General features: G+C 41.8%; 1 pseudogene; it reads right to left on the bottom strand.

Annotated features, from left to right (window-relative positions):
- Positions 1 to 1,918: 1,918 nt before the first annotated feature.
- LOC136381453 (nitric oxide synthase-interacting protein-like) lies at positions 1,919 to 17,330 on the bottom strand (annotated as a pseudogene).
- Between the last annotated feature and the right edge of the window lie 6,600 nt (positions 17,331 to 23,930).

The following is a 23,930-nucleotide window of genomic DNA, read 5'->3' as shown; positions in this document are numbered from 1 at the left end:
GGCTGCATAGATAATTATATGAATTTCACTCTTCGTTTGTCTGGGGAAATCAGCTCTATTTCAAAGAAGATATTTTTAAAAACTGCCTCCTTGGAGTACTTTTCTCCCGTTGATCACCTTCTGATTGTTGACAGTGAGCTTTGCCAATTTCTTTCTCCCAGAAACTTTGTGCTCACATCAGGATTCTCGCCAGCAGTAATCCTGCGGAGGTATTGATTGTTCTTTCCTTCAGTAAAAGAACGGCCAAGCCACCACCACCCCCTTCAGTGAGGCCTCTCTCACTCTGGAATGATCAAACAGTCTGCCATTTACACATTGTGTGGTTCTGGCTAAACCCCACCACCGCCACGAGCCAGACGCCTCGCCGGCAAGGTTGGGAAGGCGCCATCTACCTCAAGGGGCGTGGTGCGGATCCAGCAGAGGTCACTGTGGAGGCTTGGGGCAAAGTGCACAGCTAACAAAAGTGCCCAGTTCCATGCACCAGCCTCTCTCTCAGAAGAGAATGCCAGTAACTCCTGCCACTTACTGAGCACCTGATGAGCGCCAGGCATCAACACTCATGTTGTTTAATCCTCAGCACTTCAGAACAAAACAATGTGACGAGAGAGGAACATGACCAACTCATTTTGCAGATTAGGAAAATGAGATTTAGGGATTTGATCCTGGTCCCTTTGCTAGACATGAAAGAGCCAGACATGAAAGAGTCACACGTGAGTGTGACTTAGGAACGGGTCATCTCAGGCACTGCATTAGAGTTCTTCCTCACAGGGGGGTCTTATTTGGTACACCCCGAAGAAGCTGGTGTGTGTGTGTGTGTGTGAGACCACTGGGGAGTGAAATATGAATAAATAGTAGGCACTCAAAAATGCTCTTTTCCCACGAGAAGACACTGCCTGTGTCCTACACCTCTGCACTCAGGGCAGGTACCAGCTGAGCAGTGCCCCAGGCTCCCTTCTGCCTGGTGGGAGACTCCCTCTCAGAGTAGAGGAAGCCAGGCGCCTGGTCCCTGGGATCCTCTGTCCTCAGAGGTGCCTGACCACACAGTCCCTTGCTCTCCACCCTCAGAAGCTCACTGGAGAGGCTGCAGCACAGCCTGCAAAGCAGCACTGACCATGCGTCACCTTTGAGTTGGGCTAGCGCTGGGACAGTCCTTCTCTACCTGATCGACCCACGCTGCCCGTAATTTGTCCCTTTCTTTGAAAATAGCCCATTTATTTTCATTAATTTACTAAGACCCGGCGCTTCTCCAGCCACAACAATGCTCTGTGAATCTTTCCTTAAAATCAATAAAGACCCTCTTGGGCCAAGTCCTATGCTGGAAGCTGGGGATTCAGTGGTGGCCCAGACAGGTGAGGCGTGCCACACTCTGACCAGCAGAACTAACATCTCACAAAATATTCCAAATACGTGTTTGCAAGAGATCTATATGCACAATGTCACGTAAAAGCAAGACAAGGGAGCCTAAAAGGGCCCGGGGGTTGAAGGACATTAGTTTCCTATTGCTTCTGTAACGATTCACAATACACCTGATGGCTTCAACAGAACAAATCTACAGTTCTGAAGGTCAGATCCGACGTGGGTCTCAAGGTCTCCTGGACAGGTTGTGCTCACCTGGAGGCTCTCGGGGAGATTTTATCTTTCCTAGCGGCTGTCCCCATTCTGCGGTTTGTGGCTCCCAGTCAGAAATTGCATCACCCCCAACCTCTGCTCCCATTGTCACATCTTCTCTGACTCTCCTGCCTTCTACTTTCTTTGATAATAATCCTTCGATTTCATTGGCACCACCTAAATAATCCAGAATAATCGTCCCATCTCAGGCTTTTCTTTTTTTTTTACATCTGCGAAGTCACTTTGGCAATGGAAGATCACACGTTCACAGGTCTCAGGGGCTAGGAGGCAGACATCTGCGAGGGGGCCATTATTCTGCCTGCCACAGGGAGCAAAGGAGGAGTTGCAGAAAGCTCATCAGGAAGAGAAAGTGTTCAGGACATTTCTTGAGGGACAGCAGGAGGGAAGCAGATATAGCGAGCGGCAAGGACACATCATCCAGAGAGTGCCTTCCGGAACTGTCCAGAGGTGGCGACGTGTCTGCCTGGAACGGAAACAGTTCCGTGTCGGTGTTGTCCGGGACAGGGCACAAAGCAGCTGGCCATGGCGAACTCATGCAAGGTGTGACTGTGTTCTGAGAAGCCTGAGGAAGGAGGATTTAGGTAAGGAAGGGGTGCATCTACACCTGCGCTTTAAAAGATGACTTTGGTGGTTCTCTGGGGAATCAGGTGACAGGTCAAGAATCCAGTCTGGGAAGCTGTGGCAATGAGGGAAGAGACGGTGTTAGCTTTTCTAGGATGGCGGGGCCAGATTCAGAAGTCAGTGAGGAGGCGGAGTCCACTGAGATGGGTGACAGACCACTGGGCGGTAAAGGTGAGGTATTGGGGTGACCTCGGCTTCTGGTGTGAATGCCTGGTGGACTGGGAGTACCTGTGTGAAGTCCGGAAAATTAAAAAAAATTCCATTGACTTGAGAGGGAAAGAGAGAGAGAGAGAGAGAGAGAGAGAGAGAGAGAGGAGCCAGGATGACGCTTTATCCACTGAGCCTCCCAGCCAGGGCCAAGCCAGGAAGCTTTAAAGGAATATAAAATGTGTGGTGGGGGCTCATGAATAAAGTTTTGGACCTAGTTTGAGTTACCTACTTGACATTTAGGTTGAATGCTGAGTAGGCATCCTGGTAAGGAATAAAAGTCAAGGAGGGACCTGGTTCACAGACATCCATTCTGGCAATATGCCACGCTGCCAGGAGACCTGACTTGGAAGGCGACGTTCACCTGCGCGTGTTTTCCCACAACCCTCTGTGTGACTGGGTCAAGGCATGTAAGCCCTCAGAGCCTCAGTTTCCTCATCTTTAAAATTTGTAGTAAAACTTCTTGTCCTGCTGATAATAACAGATTGTTCTGAGAATCAAATGACAAAATAAGTGCTTTGCTGACCTTTAAATGTTTTATGAATGTTATTTTTATGCCTTTTTAATGATTATTTAACTAGGAATAATCATTGGGATATCTAAATTATGAAAAAGCATATTGTCATTATTGATTATAAAATAATCTTAATGAAATTTAATAATATTTTCTTCACCTTCTCTCTACATGGATTAAATAATCCGACTTTCCAAATCTTCTGAGATCCTATATTCTAATCATTTGATCATCTCTGTGGACAGAGCTGGCTCTGGACAAAACTGCTGGGAAAGCAGAGGACGTAGGGGTCACATGACAGGGCAGAGGGCAGAGGGCAGGGGTGGCGGAGACTGCCCAGGGGAGAGGAGGCCACGTGAACTTCCCCACTGTGTCCGGTACCTGTGTGCAGCTCACAGCTGCCTGTTTTGCTGATAAGGAAGCAGAGATTTTAGGGTATTTGCTGACCTCGATAAGGCCACTCAGCTGGTGGTGGTGCAGTCATCAGCACGAGGTACCCGCTCCCACCAGGCCTGGAAGGAACCCTGGTGCCCTCTGCCCCACTGGAGGCGCTCACTGAGCTGACACCATTTTGGTTTAAAAAAGAGGAATCTGACTGGTACTCACTAAAGTGTCCTTGACTTAGAGTTTTTCATCCCAGAGCAGAGCTCCTTGAAAAATGAAAGCTCTCTTTCGTTGGTTTTTTGTTTTTTTTTTTAATAACCAGAAGCTTCTAGTAGGTATGCAACACAAATTTTTAAAACTGAACTAAACGACCCCTCTTAGTGTCATTCCTATTGTAAAAAAAACAACTCAGAAACAGCAACGGCTCCCCTTGGCGGGATTTCAGATGGAGAGAACGTCTAGAGGAGCAATTAATGGTGTGCAGTCTGGAGTCTGAGGGAGCACTCTCAAACCTGGCTCTCTACTCTACTGACTCGTAATTCCTGCTGAGGCTGGAGCTCTTGTCCGGGAGGCACTTTTCCAAGCTCTGCATCTGGCCCTGTTCTAATTCTCGGTGAGCACAACGAGGCCCGAGCTCTGTGGCCTGCCAAGATATGGAGTGATATCTCCCAACTGCTTTCTTCCCTCAGAAAAACAGTTCAGTGCATGGCATTAAAAAAATGTAACAGACACATGAATTTTCATTTCTAGTAGGGAAGTCTGGGATACACACCCTTCTATAGCAAGTAGGCTTCTTACTTATTCACTTCAATTTCCAGGAATATCCTACACCTCGACATGATTTCTGCTGTGACATTTTCCCGTATAGATGCAAGGTAAGATGTTGACACTCACTTAGCATTTGAGAGGAGCTTGCAAGTTTAGGAAGATAATAGGAAAATAAGTCATCTTTACATGATTTATTCCCAAAGCCCATTATGACAAAAAGCCTCAGATAATTCAAGTTCATATGAAATTTCTGCCATTCAGAGGAAGAACAATTTGGACAAATAAGTGCTCATTAAAATTTATTTAGAGGGAATAGCTTCCATTAGGGTGTTTCATTATTTAAGAAGAAAATAAAAGCCTATGCAGTAATACATAATGCTCACACCAACATGGCATTTCAGATAAATTACATTTGGATAAAGATGAAGTGTTTGAGTTTGGAAGGTTGATTGATTCTAGCCTGTACTATAGTTGCATAATTATAAGCAACGTTGAAAGAAGTTACTAAAAAACCAAGGATGAGCCTCAAGGAAATTCACCAACAAGCCAATAAAAACATAGTCCATGCTGGTTTGATTTCTGTTCCTCTTGGAACTGAGGTTTTGGGGTTCCATACCACTGGAATATGCCCACGTGCATTACTGGGAGACTACGGGAGGTTAAGGGACTAGACAGGTGTAGGGTTGATGCTGGACATGACCGTTCTCCCTCCCCAGCTGCATGGCGCTGTGGTCTCAGATCTTGACCTTGGGCCATGAGATAGAAGGTAAAACAGTAACTAATGCTTTACTAAGAACAATTGAACTGAGTCACTAGATGTGTATCAAGGAGGAACAGCACAGAATGGCACAGACCCTTTCTCCTACCCCCTGCTCACCTGCTTGCTTGTATGTAGACAAAAATGTTTTGCTTGAGAAACTGCCTAGGGTTTAGCTATTTAAACTGCAACCCCACCCAGTGGAGCATGGAACGTTCACCAACGACTGCCATTGGTGCTTCCCCTGTATATAAGTAATAAAGGCTATGTCTGCTCCATCTGGTCCTCCCTGTGGTTTCTTTGGGATCTTGCAACAACACTAGATCCATTTTCTGGGTCTGGACCCCCTGTTTTACAACAGGTAGTCCAAGGGGTGAATAGGGAATAATAGGCCCTGTGAGAAATACAAACCCTACCAAGGTACCACCTTCCATTATTTTTAAGGCTAAGGAAGGTTGATTTGGGCCAGATTTGAGGTTTGAGTCACCAGTGAGAAGCCATGAAATTTAAGTAAGTGTATATCTTTCTTAAAAGGCTGCATTTTCCACTCACAACTTTGGCTTGATAACTTTCTTTCACACAGCCTGACAGCCTCAAGATGCCCGCTTTCTGCATCAACTCCCTGTGCCCAGGCACCTTTAGTGATTTAGCTTTCTAAGTAAGTTTGTTACCAATTCCAACGTGTGTGTGTGCACTTTCCCCACATCAACAGCAATTCTTAGACCACTTGGATGTACGACAATTCAACTCAATTCTGACACTATCTACTCAAACATCACATCAGATTCCACAAGTTAAGTGTTCAGTCCTATAAGACTGCCCCTCACCTACCTAATTTCAGATGCTAGTCACAAGCCTAAGTTACTACCTATACTTTTGACCAACTGGCTATAAATCAGAGTTCCTAAAACCCCCCTCCTCTGGTTCAGTTCATTTGCTAGAGAAGCTCACAGAACTCAAGAGAAACATTTTATTTACTAGATCACCAGTGTATTATACAAGGATAGTGTGAGTTTGGTGGGCAATGGCGGAAGGTCACGTGAGGAACCAGATCCGGGAACTTTGGCTAGAACCGCCCACACCCATGCACACCAAAAGAAACTTCCCAGGAGACCTTTGGAAAAGAGCGACTGTCTGCCAGCCAATGAAATTTTGCCACGTCATATTAGCTCTACCGCCCTAACGAACCCTTTAAATTTCCCCCACGTGGTTTCCTCCATGCAACTTCTCTGGCCTCTGTGCCCCGGACCAGAGAACCTAGTTGGGTGGGATGCGCTGTACTAAATAAAGCTTTTGCTTATCCACACTTCGTGGCTACGCCCTTCCTTCTTCCTCAGCAGGGAAGAATACCTTAGAGATAGAACCTGAGTACGGCCAGATAGAACAGATGCACAGGACAAGGCAGGAGTAATATGTGGAGCTTTAGTGCCCTCTCCAGGGTGCCACTCTCCCAGCACCTCCATGTGTTCACCAACCCAAAAGCTCTCAGAACCCTGTCTTGTTGGGTTTTTTAGGGAGGCTTCATTACATATTCATTGATTGACTAAATCATTGGCCATGGATGACTGATACGACCTCTAGCACCTGTCCCCTCCCCAAAGGTTGGGGTGGGGCATGGGAAGTTTCAACTCTCTGATAAAAGGGCTGGTTCCCCTACCAACTAGCCCTCCTCTTGGTTACCTAAGGGCTTTGCAAGGACACCTCACTAACATAATAAAAGACACTTTATTGCTCTTATCAAAGGAAATGACAAGGGTTTTAGAAACTGAGTCAGGAACAAGTTGAAAACCAAATGTACATTTCCTGTTATAAGTTGCAACATCATACTCTCCATCTCTCCACCCAAGTTTCTTTCATGAGCTCCCTTCTGCCTCCACATCTCCCCCAAGTGGTGTCCTCTGCACTCAGCTGCCATGGTTACTCTTGTGTTTCTGTTCCCCCTACTCCTGGATCCCAACATGCTCCACAAATCCTCCCTGGACCTTTCAGGGGGCATGTACCAGCTGCAACTCCAGTTCCTTTCTCACTTCCCAGGCTGCAGGACCACATCCTGCCACGCCGGGAGGAAGAATGAGCACAGCACAGTAGGGAGAGCACTGCATGGTCACTCAAAGTTTTGGGACATGGGTCAAGTAAGTCTTTTAACTGTTTCAAGCTTTGATTTCATCATCTATGGACTAAAAAAAAATACCTTACAGGGTAATTTTGGAGATGAAGTGATATAATGTATAGGAAAAGGCAAGCAAGTTGCCACTGAGTCAACATTCATTAAGCAACACTTCACCTGCTGCATACTACATACAGTGTTTACTGGTCCTTCTTCTCATTCCACTCACAGTCCGTGGTCTGGAATGTGGTTGGCAGTCAGTTAACGTTAACTGAGAATGACATGACCAAAACCACAAATATTTTCTTTACTCTATGCATTAAATGAAACGTTTAGCTTCTTCTTTACTCAACTGTGTATATGATCAATGTTCAAGTGGGTTGCTTGCCCTAGTTTAGAACTTTTGAATGACAAGGTCCAAATCAGAATCTTATATCTCATACAAAGATGCATTTGGGGAAAGCTTCTGAAGCACTTCAACCTCATGTCATTTACCATCTGGTAGGAGCAAGTCTCACATATCCCATTCATCCGGTGACATCCCAGATGATTAAGATAGGAACTATGTGCTTACCCAACTCAAATACATAGTTGCTAATAAGGTAAACATCAGCATCATTCTCCTTCATGTTATTTTCCAAATTAACTAACTGCTGACTAATTTAAACTTCAACAATAATAATTGTCCAAACTTGTACAATTGGACAAGTGCAAAATACATTTTAGTTCTTGACAGACCACTAGTACTTTCCTTTTTCTTGTTCTACATCTTTTAAAAATATTATTCATTGTATTTATTTTAGCAGTCTGATTCCTCAGGGAAAGGATATCGGTAGCAAGCATCTGATAAACACTTTTCAGAAATATCAAAATAAAGCAGAAAAGAGGAAATCAATATCAAACCATTTTAAAGGTATTTCTAGAAAAGCTGGAGCTCTAAATCTCATGCTTCTCATTGACTTCTCTTCATAGAAGATGTTGTCACACTACTAAGGGCCCAGTTTTGCATTCTCACGTTCCTTCATTGACATCAGGCTCTGGGGAAATAACGGGGCCATTCTAGGACGGGCCCTGCAGGGAAGGTCAGCAGCACAGTGGTTCCAGCCATGGAAGCAGGGGATGCTTGGGACTCAGAGACTCTTTTAGACACATCCATCTTCAGGTACCTAAGCCCTCCTAACCAATATATGTTTAATTTCAATTTTAAAGCCTTGACTTTAGAACTCAGGTTCAGTTTTATTCTCACATGATATGCTCATTAAAGTCAAGTATTATTTATTTTACTCTTGTCCAATTGCTATTTTTAATTCGACTGCTGAATTTGACATTCATTCTTATTAACATTCAATCCAGTCCACTCATTGTAAAGGCTGACACGTGGAATTTAAACAATAGGTGATGGTGATGGATGAAGACTTGACTTTGGGAGTGAACACACAATACCATGCACAAGATGTGTTGTAGAATTGGGCTCCTGAAAACTATATAATTATGTCAACTAGAGCCACCTTAATAAATTCAATAAAAAATTGAACAGGTTAATGTATGTTTTTGTTTGTAAATAAGCTTTTATTTCCCTTTAATCCTGAGGTTTTTCTAAGAATATATCTTTATTTTTATGGCTGTGTGGATGGAAAAGAAAATATCAATTTGGGCATTGTTCTGCACAAAACTATAGAGAAAGCACAACTGGTGTAACTTAGCAAACGTTGTGCCCCCCCACCATTAATCATGTATGCTTCAAATTCACTTAAAAATGAGCAGAAAATTTAACTGTTTATAGTGGCCAGGAATAAATAAAAGGATAAATCATTTCTTCAGAAAAATATTCTTTTTTTTTTTTTTTGTATTTTTCTGAAGCTGGAAATGGGGAGAGATAGTCAGACAGACTCCCGCATGCGCCCGACCAGGATCCACCCGGCACGCCCACCAGGGGCGACGCTCTGCCCACCAGGGGGCGATGCTCTGCCCCTCCGGGGCGTCGCTCTGCCGCGACCAGAGCCACTCTAGCGCCTGGGGCAGAGGCCAAGGAGCCATCCCCAGCGCCCGGGCAATCTCTGCTCCAATGGAGCCTTGGCTGCGGGAGGGGATGAGAGAGGCAGAGAGGAAGGAGGGGGTGGGGGTGGAGAAGCAAATGGGCGCTTCTCCTATGTGCCCTGGCAGGGAATCGAACCCGGGTCCCCCGCATGCCAGGCCAACGCTCTACCGCTGAGCCAACTGGCCAGGGCCAATATTCTGTTTTTAAAATACATGAATAATCAGGACATTCAGTTGACACCCAAAGCGTCAATGTCATGTGGGTGTTCGGACAAAACTGCAGTAAGCCCAACTGAACAAAACCTAAAAGTGGGTCCCACCAGGAAAAAAGTAACCTGTTGATATGTTAATGGTCAGCTAGGGTAAGAGTCAAAACTCTTTAGAGGAAGATAACATAATACAGAGGCTCATTCAAAATGTCCAGCATACTCTAGAAAAGTTACTATACATGACAAGAAGAAAAGTATTCAATAATAGATAAAAAAAGTCCTAGAGTAGCTAGCCAAGAACTTCAAAAAATCGGACAACATATGAAACAAAATATAAGATAAACTAAAATGGAATATTTCAAATGAGAACTGTTATATGTTAAAAAATAAATTTTCTAGGAATAACAAAGTATATTTTTGAAATAAGTAACTCATTGATTGCTTTAACTGCAGAATGAATACAATGAAGCAGAATTAGTAAATTTGAAAAAACACCAAAGTAAAGTTTAATGTACATGAAGCATGAACAATAACAAAAAAAAACAGAAAACCCAGAAACAAGCAAAAAGGAAATGCGGGACATTGTCAATAAGCCTAATGTATGTGCCACTGGACAATCAGAAAGAGAGGGAAGGAGATGCACAGAAATTATATTTGAAAAAAATAAGAGCCAAGACTTTTCCAAATCTGATGACAGACATTGCTCCACTGACCAAGAACCTCAACTGACACCAAACTAAATAGATACAGAGAACACTACATCCAGGCACATTGTATTTAAAATGCTAAGCACCAAAGGTTAAGAGGAAATCTTAACAATAGTTGAGCTAGGTGTGCAGTTTGTTGTTGCTGTGGTTACCTTCTGTTCCACAGGGGAGGAAGTTGTGGGTGAGGAGTTATGCCTTCTGCAACACCCTGTCCTCCATTTTTCTTGTAAGTACCCAGTGATATCCATGAAGGTACAAATTCCCTTTGTGTCTGAATCTCCCAGGGGTTCTATAGTCTCGCACTTGCCTATACTTTGGTCTTTAGCAAGCCATTTAAATTTTTAGCTGAAATATTACCTACTTATTTGGCTTATATGGCTTGGCTCGGTGAAAAGAATTAGAATGATATTCTTATTCGAGGTAAAGTTTTGTCAGTATCAAGCCTTTCTTCAATCCTATAAAGCCCATCCTATCACGGGGGAAGGGATATATGGCCAGACTCGGCTATTGGCTTAGCTCTCTTGGTCGAAACTCACTCAGCACCCAGCCCTCATGCCAGGCAACTACTGCATTTGGATGATTTGGAGGGAAGGGGGGCGGGGGGAAAGGCCTGTGGCTCCAAGCTGTAGGTACATTCCTAAAACTGTGTGTTCGTTTTATAATTTATCAATCTTATACTCTTTAAAATTAAGTACAGCAATCCATTAAATTCCCTACAAAATTTAATCCGTGGACACATGCAAAGAAGAAATCTTCTTAGGCCTGTAATAAAAACACATATACTTTCAATAAAAATTTCCCAAAAGAAAATTTCAAAATGGCTGAAGCATGACAATTGATCTTTCTGAGAGAAGCACACTTGTAAGATTAACTTTGAGGTTTAAACTTTAGAATAATTAATTTAAAAAAATCAAAATGGGGGAAGTAGTTATGGGAGAGGAGGGATCTTTTTCATCAAATTATCAGAATTTATTGGTTGCTTGTGCAATAGACATTACCTCCATTTTTCTTTACATCCCAGATTTTCTGCCCTTACTGGTGGCACAGTGGATAGTGTCCTCTCAGAGTGCCAAGGTAACCGGTTCTATCCTGGGGTTGCTAGCTCAGCTGGGGTTGCTGGTTTGAGCCCCAGTCAGGGCATGTATAAGAAGCAATCAATGGGTATGCAACTAAGTGGAACAACAGGTTGATGCTTCTCTCTCTCTCTTTTTTCCTTCCTCTCCCTCAAAAAAAAAAAATCCCAGATTTTTTTTTTTTTTTGTATTTTTCTGAAGCTGGAAACGGGGAGAGACAGTCAGACAGACTCCCGCATGTGCTCGACCGGGATCCACCCGGCACGTCCACCAGGGGCGACGCTCTGCCCACCAGGGGGCAATGCTCTGCCCCTCCGGGGCATCGCTCTGTCATGACCAGAGCCACTCTAGCGCCTGGGGCAGAGGCCAAGGAGCCATCCCCAGCGCCCGGGCCATCTTTGCTCCAATGGAGTCTCAGCTGCGGGAGGGGAAGAAAGAGATAGAGAGGAAGGAGAGGGGGAGGTGTGGAGAAGCAGATGGGCGCTTCTTCTGTGTGCCCTGGCCGGGAATCGAACCTGGGACTTCTGCACGCCAGGCCGACGCTCTACCACTGAGCCAACTGGCCAGGGCCAATCCCAGATTTTTTTAAGATACCCACTTTCCTTGTTATGGTGAGGGTCTTCACTAAGCCTATTATAGTATTGATTCCCCTAGCCAGGGACTGGTTTAGAAACAGACCTAGGAAAAATTACGATGACAGAGCTGTGCGTGCGTGTGTGTGTGTGTGTGTGTGTGTGTGTGTGTGTGTGGTGGTTTGCCGGCTAAGATGTATTTGTTTTTGGAGGAGCAGGATGAAAGCAGCCCTTCCCCTCTCACTAGATTTCACTGGGTCTCTCTATGACACCGGGGCAGTGGCAGCAATTTAAGTTCTAGCAGAGTAGCAGGACAGAAAGGGCTGTTTTTGATGATGCTTTCGAGGAACTGAAATACAAATAAAGCAGTTATCCATATACCATATTTCTCCATGTATAAGATGCACCTTTTTTCAAGAAATTTGGAGTCTAAAAACTAAGTGCGTCTTATACAGTGGTTGCAGATTTTTTTTACTTGCATTTCCTGCTTTTTTGCACTTGCTTTTGCGCTCAGTGTTGAAGACAGTGACTCATCATCAGACACAGATGAGGACAAGCTAATGGATGGGAGTTTTGACAGTGATGAGGAGTTGTATGAATTTTATGATGAATAAAACTTTGAGTTAATAACTTTATGTAATACATTTTTGTTTTCAAATTTCGGGACCCCAAATTAAGGTGCATTTTATACATGGAAGCATCTTATACATGGGGAAATACGGTAACTAAGCAATTAAGTAGCAACACACTTAAATGATGGTACAGATAACTTAAAAGTATGTACCAACATTCTAACTTAATATTAATTAATAAGTATCTTATTTCCTCTAATAGTAAAATGAAAATATATCTTTAGTAGAAAAGATAGATGTCATATGAAGTGTATATTTACTTAAACACAGGCCTTTCTCTTTATCACATTCTTCCTCTCCTGGGTCAGGTCTCTTTCAGTCCTTAGAGATAACTACTGGCCATTATTGAATATGTATTCTTCTCATTCCTTTACTTTGCATTTAAGTACTAATAAATGTTTACACATGCACAGGTAGTTTTATTTTACAAAGGAATCATAACATATTTATATGTCCTCAAAGTGACTTTTCTCACCTAATGTTAATGTCTTTAGGTTGTATTTCCAAGCCACAACATACCGTGTGTATTTATATACATATAAGAGTAATTGAGTAAGACAGGCTCCTGGAAGAGTCTTGCTGCGTGAGTGGCACTGCCTACTTAAGTTCTGGCTTATTCTACCAGATTGCTATCTAAATTGGCTTTAGCATGTTATGCTCTTACCAAAAATGTAGGAGAGAAAGCAAATTTACATTTTCTGGAAAATTTTTTGAAGGGCAAAACACAACCAAACTAATAACTTGCTTTGTAACAGGTATCAGATTTTACATTTTTATTCCCTTTGACACCACAATTCCACCTCTAAAAACTAATCCTACAGAAATAATTACACAGGTGGACAGAGATATATCTTAAGAATGACAGATACAGTAATACTTATAATCTTACAGAATTGGAGGCCATTAAATCTCCGGCAAAAGGCAATTTGCTAAATGAATTATGATATGAGGGACTATGCGCTCAAGGAGAGAGATTTAATATGCCAAATAACCACCCAGCTCAGGGGATATACGTTCGAAGATCATAAACCCTGAAGTCTAATGCTCTTCGTTTCAGCTGTCTAAAGAAGGCTCCATAAACATTTACCCCACTGATAAGGGGTTAAGTTCTAGTAAGTCAGACAACAGAATACAAGAATTCAAATTTATGCTCTCAAGTGTTTTATTGTTATTTTTTAAAAAGACAAAAAATACACAAACTCTTTGACCTCAGAACTTAAAAGACGAGTGTCAAAATAAACCAATAGAAATTAGGAAGAAAAAAATAATTCAAATGAAAGCTAAGAAAATTTAAAGTAGAAGTAAAAGCAGCTTTTTTTTTTTTGTATTTTTCCGAAGCTGGACACGGGGAGAGACAGTCAGACAGACTCCCGCATGCGCCCTACCGGGATCCACCTGGCACGTCCACCAGGGGGCGACGCTCTGCCCACCAGGGGGCGATGCTCTGCCCCTCCGGGGCGTCGCTCTGTCACGACCAGAGCCACTCTAGCGCCTGGGGCAGAGGCCAAGGAGCCATCCCCAGCGCCCGGGCCATCTTTGCTCCAATGGAGCGTTGGCTGTGGGAGGGGAAGAGAGAGACAGAGAGGAAGGAGAGGAGGAGGGGTGGAGAAGCAGATGGGCGCTTCTCCTGTGTGCCCTGGCCGGGAATCGAACCCGGGACTTTTGCACGCCAGGCCGACGCTCTACCACTGAGCCAACTGGCCAGGGCCATAGAAACAGCTTTATTTGATAAAATACTTGAAACTGTAGCAGACATTTCTAGTCCCACCCAGTATCTACTCCTCTCATCCACTAATAGAGTTTTGATTTGTTTTTTCTTTCACATAGAAAGCTATTCAGGCTGCATTCCTGGGATGCCCTTGCCTCATGCTGCAGTTCTATGACTAAATTCTGGCAGATGACATGTAACCAAAAGTATGGTCAGGAACTTCTGGGAAAGTTTATAAAGGGAGCTGAACTATTGGTGAAATGATATTTTTATCTTTCCCTTCTTCTACCTGCTGCTGACCAGACACATGACTCTGATAATTAAATCTCCAACAGTTCCTGTGAACTTCAAGGACTACAATTAGAGAAACCAGATCGGGAATCAGAGCATGAAGACTAAGTCTAGCTACCTGCTGATGCCAGGATGCTGACATACCTCGGGACCTCTTTCATGTGAGGGATGAACTTTTGTCTTATGTAAGAACACTGTTCCTTTATTTTTTTGTAATATACTACAAAATATGCTCTATGTTATATGATATAAAAGACACATTTTTGTTTTTTGAAAAGGATAGTAAAATAAAAAAGGAAATTCCTGGCAAACCTGGTTGAGAGAGAAAGAGAGAGTGAATACAAAGTGTTAATGAGATATAATCTTTAATTACAGAAATGTTTAAAGATTTGTATCAAAGCGTCTTTTACAAATTCATGATAATAATTTTGGAAAATCTGAAACAATTTCTTATCAAAACATAAAATGTCCCATTTGACCCAAAATGATATAGAAAATTTGAACAGACCAATAACCAGAACCAAATTCAGTGGCAGACTCAGATGATTTTCATCTAAGTTCATACATCGCATATTTCCTATGTTATTATTTTTTTAATTTTTATTTTGAAATTAAATTTAATGGGTTGACACTGATCAGTAAGGGTATACAGGTTTCAGGTGAACATCTCTATAGCATTTGAACTGTTAACTGTGTTGTGTGTCCATCACCCAAAGTCAAATCATTTCCTGTCACTGTATATTTGTCCCTCTTTACTCCTCTCCTTCCATTCCCTCCCCTGGGAACCATTTCACCTTTATCTATGTCCACGAGTCTCAGTTTTATATCTCACCTATATGGGATATATATTTGTCCCTCTTTACTCCTATTTAAGTAATTCCAGTCCACAAAAAAAGATGAAAGATCCTTAATTCATTGTATAAAATATAGCATGAGGAAAAAAAAAGGATTAATCTAATTATAAATATTTCAAATAAATTATAAGAAGTCTGAATCCAGCTATCCATTTATAAAATCATGATATAAACAAATGGGATTAATTTCAGTAAAACAAGGAACTTCAGAAATAGAACCTATCAACTTAGTTCATTAAAACAACAAACTAAAGGATATCAATAGATGTTGAAAAACTATTCGATAAAACATAGAGCTACTGCAAATATCCAGAGGGAGTAGGATTAGAGGGAAGCTACTGAAACACATACTATTTACTAAAAACAGCAGAACGATATTTTAAAGGGTAGAATACCAAGTCAATTTAATGCCATTAAAAATTGAAATCAGTATTAATCATTTCATTTATTTACTCATTTAATCTTCACAACAGCCCTTTGAGGAAGCAACTATTAATATCCCCATATTAAAGGTGGAGAAAGTGAGACAAAAAGGGGTTAAGATAATGTAGTTAAGCTAGTTAGCACTGAGCCGGGACTTGTACTCAGGCAGTTTGGTTCCAGCCTTTTTTGTTTTAAATTGATTTGAGAGAGAAACATCGATTTGTTGTTTCACTTCTTTATGCCTTCACTGGTTGGTACTTATATGTGCCCTGATGGGAATGGCAACTGCAACCTTGGTGTCTTGGGATGATGCCGTAACTGAGCTACCTGGCCAGGACCCAGAACTTTTTCTTACCTGCATCCAAACCTGTTTATTTGGTCTCCCACGCACTGGGGACTGTAGTAAGAGGATGTTGTGGCCCACTAGCTGGTCTTTGTTCACCGGGTCTCCCATGCCCTTACGAATCAGCTTCTCTGTGCACTCAAGGGTGACCATGGGCCCCTCAGCGCTGCGTTGCTCAAGCTGTCGCGGGTCAGGGCGCGTGTGTAGCGCCCCCTGGTGGAGATGTAGCCCTCGTGATCCACGTATCCTGCGAGCTCCGTGAAGCGCCAGCACGTCAGGTCTGACATGCGCAGCAGCTTCCCTGACGAGGAGCTGGTTGCCGTGCATCAGGGCTGCTCCAGCTAGGTGACCTTGGGCTCTTGGGGGTCAATGACGGGATCCAGAGGCCGGGCAGCACTTTGCCCTTGTCTTTGCTTGCAGGTTAGGCATGGTCTGGGCCGTTCCCGAGGCAGCCTTGGACGGGAAGGGATTGAGGGTGATGGCTGCCTCCTTCTCCAGTTAGCCCTGCTCCTGACCCTGCGCTTAGGCCGCCGGCGCTCTTGGTGCTCCTCATGCCGGTCACCCAGTTGCTTCTCATAAACCTTCATCTGCCGGGCGAGCTCCTTCTTCTCGTGTTCAATGTTCCCCATGATGTCCTCACGTTCATATAGGAAGCCATCTGCGGTGATGATGGGGTGGTGGCAGAGCTGCAGAGAGGCACAGCAGTCGGAGTCCTTGACAGCGTCCCAGCTCAGTTGAATGTTCTGGGTCCCCTCACCTAAGGCCTCATAGTAAGTACTCTTGCTCTACTCGACATCCTCACAAACGACTCCTCGTTCCTTTGGGAACGAGGGCCTTTTCAACTCTGCCTCCATACCTGAAATGAACCAGAGAATTTCGTCTCTTATTAATTTACCCAGTTCTCTTTTGATTGGCATTTTCATGCTCTATCATTTTCCATCCCATTACGGTTAATCTATCTATTCTTTACGTAAGGTAGGTGGATAGAGGGATAGTCATGTGGAGAACTCAGGCCCGCCCACTTTGGCTAGGACCGCCCACAATCAAGCCTGCCAAAGGAAGCTTCCCAGGAACCATTTGGAAAGAAGTGATCGTCTGCCAGCCAGTGAAATTTCACCACGTCATGTTAGCTCCACTTCCCTAGAGGGACCCTTTAAATATCTCCCAGGCGGTTTAATCCGTGCAACTTCCCTAGCCTCCATCTTGCACCTCCATTTCTCTTTCTTTCCTCCGGGCCAGGGAACCTTGCCTGGCGGGGTGTGCGCTCTGTACTCAATAAAGCCGTTTATTATTCCACACTTTGTGGCTCCGGCCCCGTTCCTTCTTTCTTGGCGGGGAAAAATACCTTACACTTTATATTCAAAGTGGCTGTTTCGTGGATGAGAAATGGTTCTTGCTTTTTCTCCTGTTTGACAATCTCTGTCTTTTACTTGCAGTGTTTAGAGAATTTACATTTCCTATCATTACCGATACAGTTGGATTTAAATCTGCCATCTTGCTAGTTGTTTTCTATCTGCCCCATCTGTTCCTCCATCCTTTCCCCCCCTTTTCCCCATCACCTTTTTTAGTTAATGGCGTTTTTACTTTCTTAATGTTTTAAGAATTTTTTATTCCACTGTTCTCATAAGTTCACCACATCAAGATGAACAAACTCTTGTCCTTATAAAAGACTCTTTTTCCAAATGTGCAAAACTATTTGCCTGGGTAAAGTGAACTGCAAAAATTTCCTGAAGATAATAGTGACTATTTATTAGGTTGTAGTCTTATTTTTCTGCAGGAGCCTCTCCTGGAGCAAATAGTTGCATTATGTTGACTCAGGTCATCTCAGCTGTCAGCCCAAATAGCTAAGTTTAACTTAGCTGCAAGGTAGGAAAATGGATAAAGTATGATATTGTTACACACTTGAATATTATCCAGCGGTGAAACTTAATGTAGCAATATGAATGAACATGAAAATGATGAATCTCAAAATCAGTGGAAAAAAGAAGCTGTTAGTGCACGCATACCGTATACATTCATTCATGTAAGTTCAAGAACATATAAGTAATAAAACAACAAATAAAAGCAGAGAAATGAGGAAAAGAAAATTCAGAATAGCTCTTTGCCCCTTCTTCCACAGAATAAAATAAGAAAGAGAAGGATGTGCTCGAAGAGTGTCACAGTGAGAGTTTCAATAGTACTGCCTCTTTATCAAGGTGAGTGGACTCTGCGGTTTTTCAATTTATATTTGTTTAAACTCTGCATACATGGTATATTGTAAAAAATATCTATTAATTCAAGAAAGCAAAATCCTAAACCTGTATAGAAATCAAAACATACTCTATCACCCTCTTCCCATTTCTAATCAAGTATTACCTGGCATTCAATCACCAGTAAATTAGGGCATTTTCAAATGCCTCCCTACACTCCAGCCCTCATTTTATTTCTGCAAGATAAGGAGAAAAAGAGAAACTGTTTTTATAACTACTAACGTTTCTTACAGAAATAAAATGCTTTGATTTTATTTTTTATTTTACAATATTTTTAAATAAAAGATTTTACTTATTGATTTTGGTAGAGAGGAGAGAGAGAGAAAGGGGAGAAGCAGGAAGCATCAGCTCTTAGTACAATAGTTGTTTCCTATATGTTCCTTGATCAGCCAAGCCCAGGGTTTCAAACCAGTGACCTCAGCATTCCAGGTTGACACTTGATCCACTGTGCCACTACTGGTCAGGCTAAAATGCTTTGATTTTATAACTATATTTAAACCTCTTTCCCACCAAAAAAAAAAAAAAAAAAAAAAAAAAAAAAAAAAAAAAAAGGAAGAAGAAGAAAAGAAAAGAAAAATGACTGGAATCAGAGTTTATTATTCTATTTTGATTTTTTTTTTGAGCAACGGCTAATGCAATATGAACAAGAAATGACATATTTACAATAAATATTGCAGAAAAGAGACATGTTGATGATATGATCGTAAAGTTAAAAAACCCATGAAACTCTATAGACTATGAAAATTGAGATGAGAATTTGATAAAATAGTGATTCAACTATATAAAGCCCTAAGTGCTCAATGTTCCTTATGTGATAAATACTATGAAGAGGAAAAGGTAAGATGTTGGGTTAGTGATTGTCTGTGAAGAGGCTACTTAGAGTGATCAAAGGAGGTGTCTCTGAAGAGATGACATTTCAGCAAGACCTTGAATGATTAAATCTGTCTTGACCTGAGCTGGGGGATGTGTCAAATGCCTTACTTTAAGGAGGTATTAGTTTTGAAGGACCTTAAGGACACTTAACTGTTTTCAGAGGGAGGTTGGAAAACCCAGGCTGGAGTTTGAGAAAGGAGCTTACTGTGCATAGTCACAGACAGAGAGCATCTTTGCTAGTGTCTGTGGATTGTACTGATTCTGGTAGGCAGGTTGATGATGAGCCAGGCCAGGAGATGGAAATAGCTCTTTAAAAATCACAGATTTATTCTCACTGTGGGAGAAGAACATACCCTTCTATCTAAACCTGCTAGTTTTGGATATGTTGGAAACATCTTTTCCTGCAAGGGAGATGAAAAATCCCCAGGGGCAAACCTTTTGTTTTAACAAAGTAAGTGTATTGACTTATTGCAGTGAGGGAAGGCATTCTAGGGGAACCATGACTTAACTCTTGGTAAGAAGAAGCGGAGAGGGATTATTTCTTTTTCAATAAGGCTTGTGCTTGTGTTAAATTATTCTTAAGAAGGGAATCATCTCATCTCTGAATTGTTTGCTATCTTGAAGAGGTGGAAGTTGCAAAGCTGGGCTGTGGACATCTTTTGTAGAAATCAGTAGCCCTTTAAGATGAGGGTCATTATGATCTTTTTCAGCTTAGCATGACCTTTGGAGAGAGATTCTTTAATGTTAACTTTGCAGTTGGCTTTATTGTGTCTGTTATCACAGTCTGGTTAATGGTAGGTCTGGTAGTTAGTACTTGGAGAAAAAGTATTAAATGCCCCTGACATTTTTAGGAAATCAGGGCTGTGATCAATAGTGTTTTTAGCCCCATTGTGCTAGAAGTGCAGAATATACCCACGGAATAGCCACAGGCTGGCTTAAATTAGACCCAACTATCTGCCATCCAAGTCAGATTGGCCCTAGTTAGAAACAGAGTCTTAATTGGATTGGCCTGGTTTTGCTGAACTGCAAATTGAATCTAAATACATATTTTTTCTATTGACCCCAAAAAAATGTATTTTCCAAAAATATTACCCAAGGAAAAATAACCTAATAAGCCGGTTCAAATGAACAAGGATTAAAAAAATTTTTTTTATTGTAAAAACACATAACATTTAATTTATCATTTTTATCATTTTAAGTGTACAGTTCGGTAGTGAACATTCCATTTACCATTGTAACATTTTTATGTGTACAGCACAGTAGTGTTAAGTAGGTCCACATTATTGTACAGCAGGCCTCTAGAACTTTTTTCATTTTGCAACACTGGAGCTCTATACTCATTAAAGACTACTCTTCTTCCCTTTCCTCTTAGCTCTTGGTAACATTTTTCTATTTTCTGTTTCTTTAATTTTGACTGTTCTAGATATTTCATATGAGTGGAATCATACAATATTTGTCCTTTTGCACCTGACTTACTTCATTTAGCATAAATGACCTTGAGGTTCACTCCTATGGTAGCCTGCTAGGGTTTCCTTGTATAACACTCAATTGTATGTGTATATCCCATATATTCTTTATCCATTCACCTGTCAATGGACAATTGGGTTGCCATATATGTATATATGTATGTACATATATATATATCACAAGTGGTATTACTGGGTCCTGTGGTAATTCTGTTTTTAATTTTCTGAACCTCCATGTTGTGGAAATGTTCAGCCGTTGCTCAAAATTTCCAACTTTCCTTTATCCTCACCAACACTTCATTTCTGTTCTTTTGATATTGACACTCCCGATAGGTAGGAGGTGATATCTCACTGTGGTTTGGTTTTTGTTTCCCTAATGATTAGTGATATTGAGCATCTTTTTTTTTATTATTATTATTATTTTTACAGAGACAGAGAGAGTCAGAGAGAGGGATAGACAGGGACAAACAGACAGGCACGGAGAGATGAGAAGCATCAATCATCAGTTCTTCGTTGAGCATTGCAACACCTTAATTGTTCATCGACTGCCCCCATACGCGCCTGACTGCGGGCCTCCAGCAGACCAGCAGACCGAGCAACCCCACGCTCGAGCCAGCGACCTTGGGTCCAAGCTGGTGAGCTTTTGCTCAAACCAGATGAGCCCTCGCTCAAGCTGGCGACCTCGGGGTCCCGAACCTGGGTCCTCCGCATCCCAGTTCGATGCTCCATCCACTGCGCCACAACCTGGTTAGGCCTTGAGCATCTTTTTATGTGCTTTTCAGTAGTTTGTGTATCTTCTTTGGAGAGCTGAGTATTCAAGTTCTTTGCCCATTTTCTAATCAGGTCATTATTTTTTGTTGTGGTCGAGTTGTAGGAATTTTTATATATTCAGTGTATTAAGCCCTTATCAAATATATGATTTGCAATTATTTTCTCCAATTCCATAAGCTACCTTTCTACTCTTTTTAGTGTTATTTTGATGTGAAGTTTTTTAAAGTTTGGTGTAATCCCATTTTTCTGATTTTTTTTTGTTTTGTTTTTTGCACACCAATGAGCAACAGCGTCCTAAATTTTATTTTTCAATTAAAGTTTACATTCAGCATTATCTTGTATTAGCTTCAGGTGTACAGTATAGTGGTTAGACAATTATACAACTTACAAAATATTCCCCTGATATTTCCAGTACCCACCTGGCCCCATATGTAGTTATTATACTATTATTGACTATATTAACTGTGCTGTACTTTACATCCCCATGATTATGTTATAACTACCAATTTCTACTTCTTAATTCCTGTCTGTTTTTGCTTGTATTTTTGGTATAATATCCAAGAAAACATTACCAAATTTAATGTCATGAGCCTTTCCCCTATTTTAAAAAATAAGATTAATAGCTTTAGGTCTCGTATTTATCCTTAATTTATTTTGAATTTTTGTGTATTATGTAATTGATTACATATTACTTTTATATCTAATATCTGTTAACTGAGTCATAATTACTTTTTATGCTTGAAAAAATTCTATACACATTTAAAAGAAAATTACTCACTCACCTTCCAATGCCACAGACTTCTGTATTTGCCTATATATTTATTTATCCTTACAAGGGCCCTGATGGAGACAGAGTGGACAGTGCCTACATGAATTACCTACTGGGTTTTGATGTGGTTGGCTTCTTGCTCACTTGGGGTGCAGGAACCTTTTAATTGATTTCTGGATTTCTTACAGAAATTTTGTTATGTTTTTTTTGTTGTTGTTGTTAAACCCATATCTCTATGGGGAAAGGGGGAGTTCTAGGGAGTTCTATTCCATCATCTTGCTCCCTCTCAGTTCTCCCAACCTCCTTTTTAATTAAAATGAGAACCTCGGAACACTCTCCGCTTGGTTTAGCTAAGGATCTTCAGCATGGAGTTTGCAGGAAACCTGTGTGCTTGGGAATGCCCGCGGAGACTTAAAGAAAGTATTTCAACAGGCGTCTGGGTTCATGAAGCAGAAGCATTGTGCTGGCTTCTTCCTTTCCTCATTCTTCTCTTCAAAAATATCATGGACAAATATTGTCAGATTTCATGCCAGGCTCTGGGGGAACAAGGGGGGCATAGCCGACCCATGTCCTCATTTTACAGAGTTATAAACTGAGGTTCAAAAAAGTTAAAGAGATTAACCAAGAACTACATCTGGTAATTGACTAAGCTATGAGATTTCAGTTTATGCCTGTCTGAACCCAATTCCTTTAAGAAAATCTTCATTAGAAAAAAAACCAAGTTTTTTACACAGCTGTAGGCAACAATTATAGGTGTCTCTTTGGTTTTCCCTCTCACACAATGCTGTCCTCTCTTTAAATTTCTTACCTGATGGCCCAGTCTCCCTTTGTCACCTACCAACACCTGAAAGCCTGACACACTATATGAAGGAATGGTATAATAAGAAAGAGCCATCCTTAGCTTTCTCTCATTCAAAGGGGCAATTAAACTTCAATAAAGAAACAGAAATTGAGCTAAATAATGTATGATTTTCAGTCGAGTTGTCTACATGTTTCCTTGGCTCTTGGCTTCTTTTTTTCTGTTTTTAAAATGAGGGTTAGTGAAACTCAACTGCCAGTGAGAACTTCTGCCCTTGAGATTGATGAAAGCTCAGTGGAGGCAGCACAGGCATTTTAGAAAGCAGCATCTCTGAGCAACCCTGCAGTTTTCAATTAGACTGTTACTGGCAATGTAGCTATCAGTGTAGAAAAAAAATCTTTGAACAGCCACTCAAGAGTTTAGGTGGCTAGCCTGGGAGACTAGCGGGCTATGTTGGATAGTTATTATTGGAAGAAACGCCACCTCTTATTTCCCTCTCCTAATAAGAGGTTTGAGTAGATAGGTGAATTGAGAACTACATTCAAAGTGCTGCTTTTGAAGGCCTCCAGCCAAGAAAAGGATGATCTTGCATTTGCATCTAAACTGGAGAAATCAGTGAGACAGTAATGTGGCAGCCACTTTGTTTTGGTTTTGGTTTGAGGTATAATCTAATAAGGGAATGAGATGCAGGAGAGTGAAAAAAACGTTTGATGGATACTTGTCTTTGGGGTGTTCCCTCTTCCTTTCTCTCCATCCTGTAAGTGGCTGCTCACAGAGAGAGCACTTAATGAGCTGTGGCAACAGATGCCTGCTTTGCCATGCAGTTCTTTAGTTTAGAAAGGCCTGAGGAATGAATAAAATTTTTCTCTGACCAACCCAGAATTGAGAGCACTAATAACTGCTTTGAAGGAAAGGTGATCTCTGGACAGGGACGCTATTCTATGGCAGTTGAAGATTATTTTTATTTCCTTCCTGCCCTCCCTCCCTCCCTCCCTCCCTCCCTCAGTCCCTCCCTCCCTCCTTCCCTTCTTTTCCCCTTCCTCCCTTCCTTCCTTCCTTCCTTCCTTCCTTCCTTCCTTCCTTCCTTCCTTCCTTCCTTCCTCCCTCCCTCCCTCCCTCCCTCCCTCCTTCCCTTCCCTTCTTTTCCCCTTCCTTCCTTCCTTCCTT

Source organism: Saccopteryx leptura, chromosome 9 (assembly GCF_036850995.1).
Source record: "Saccopteryx leptura isolate mSacLep1 chromosome 9, mSacLep1_pri_phased_curated, whole genome shotgun sequence".
Lineage (NCBI taxonomy): Eukaryota > Metazoa > Chordata > Mammalia > Chiroptera > Emballonuridae > Saccopteryx > Saccopteryx leptura.
Note: the sequence above shows the minus strand (reverse complement) of the source record. Positions and strands in the feature narration are given on the sequence as shown.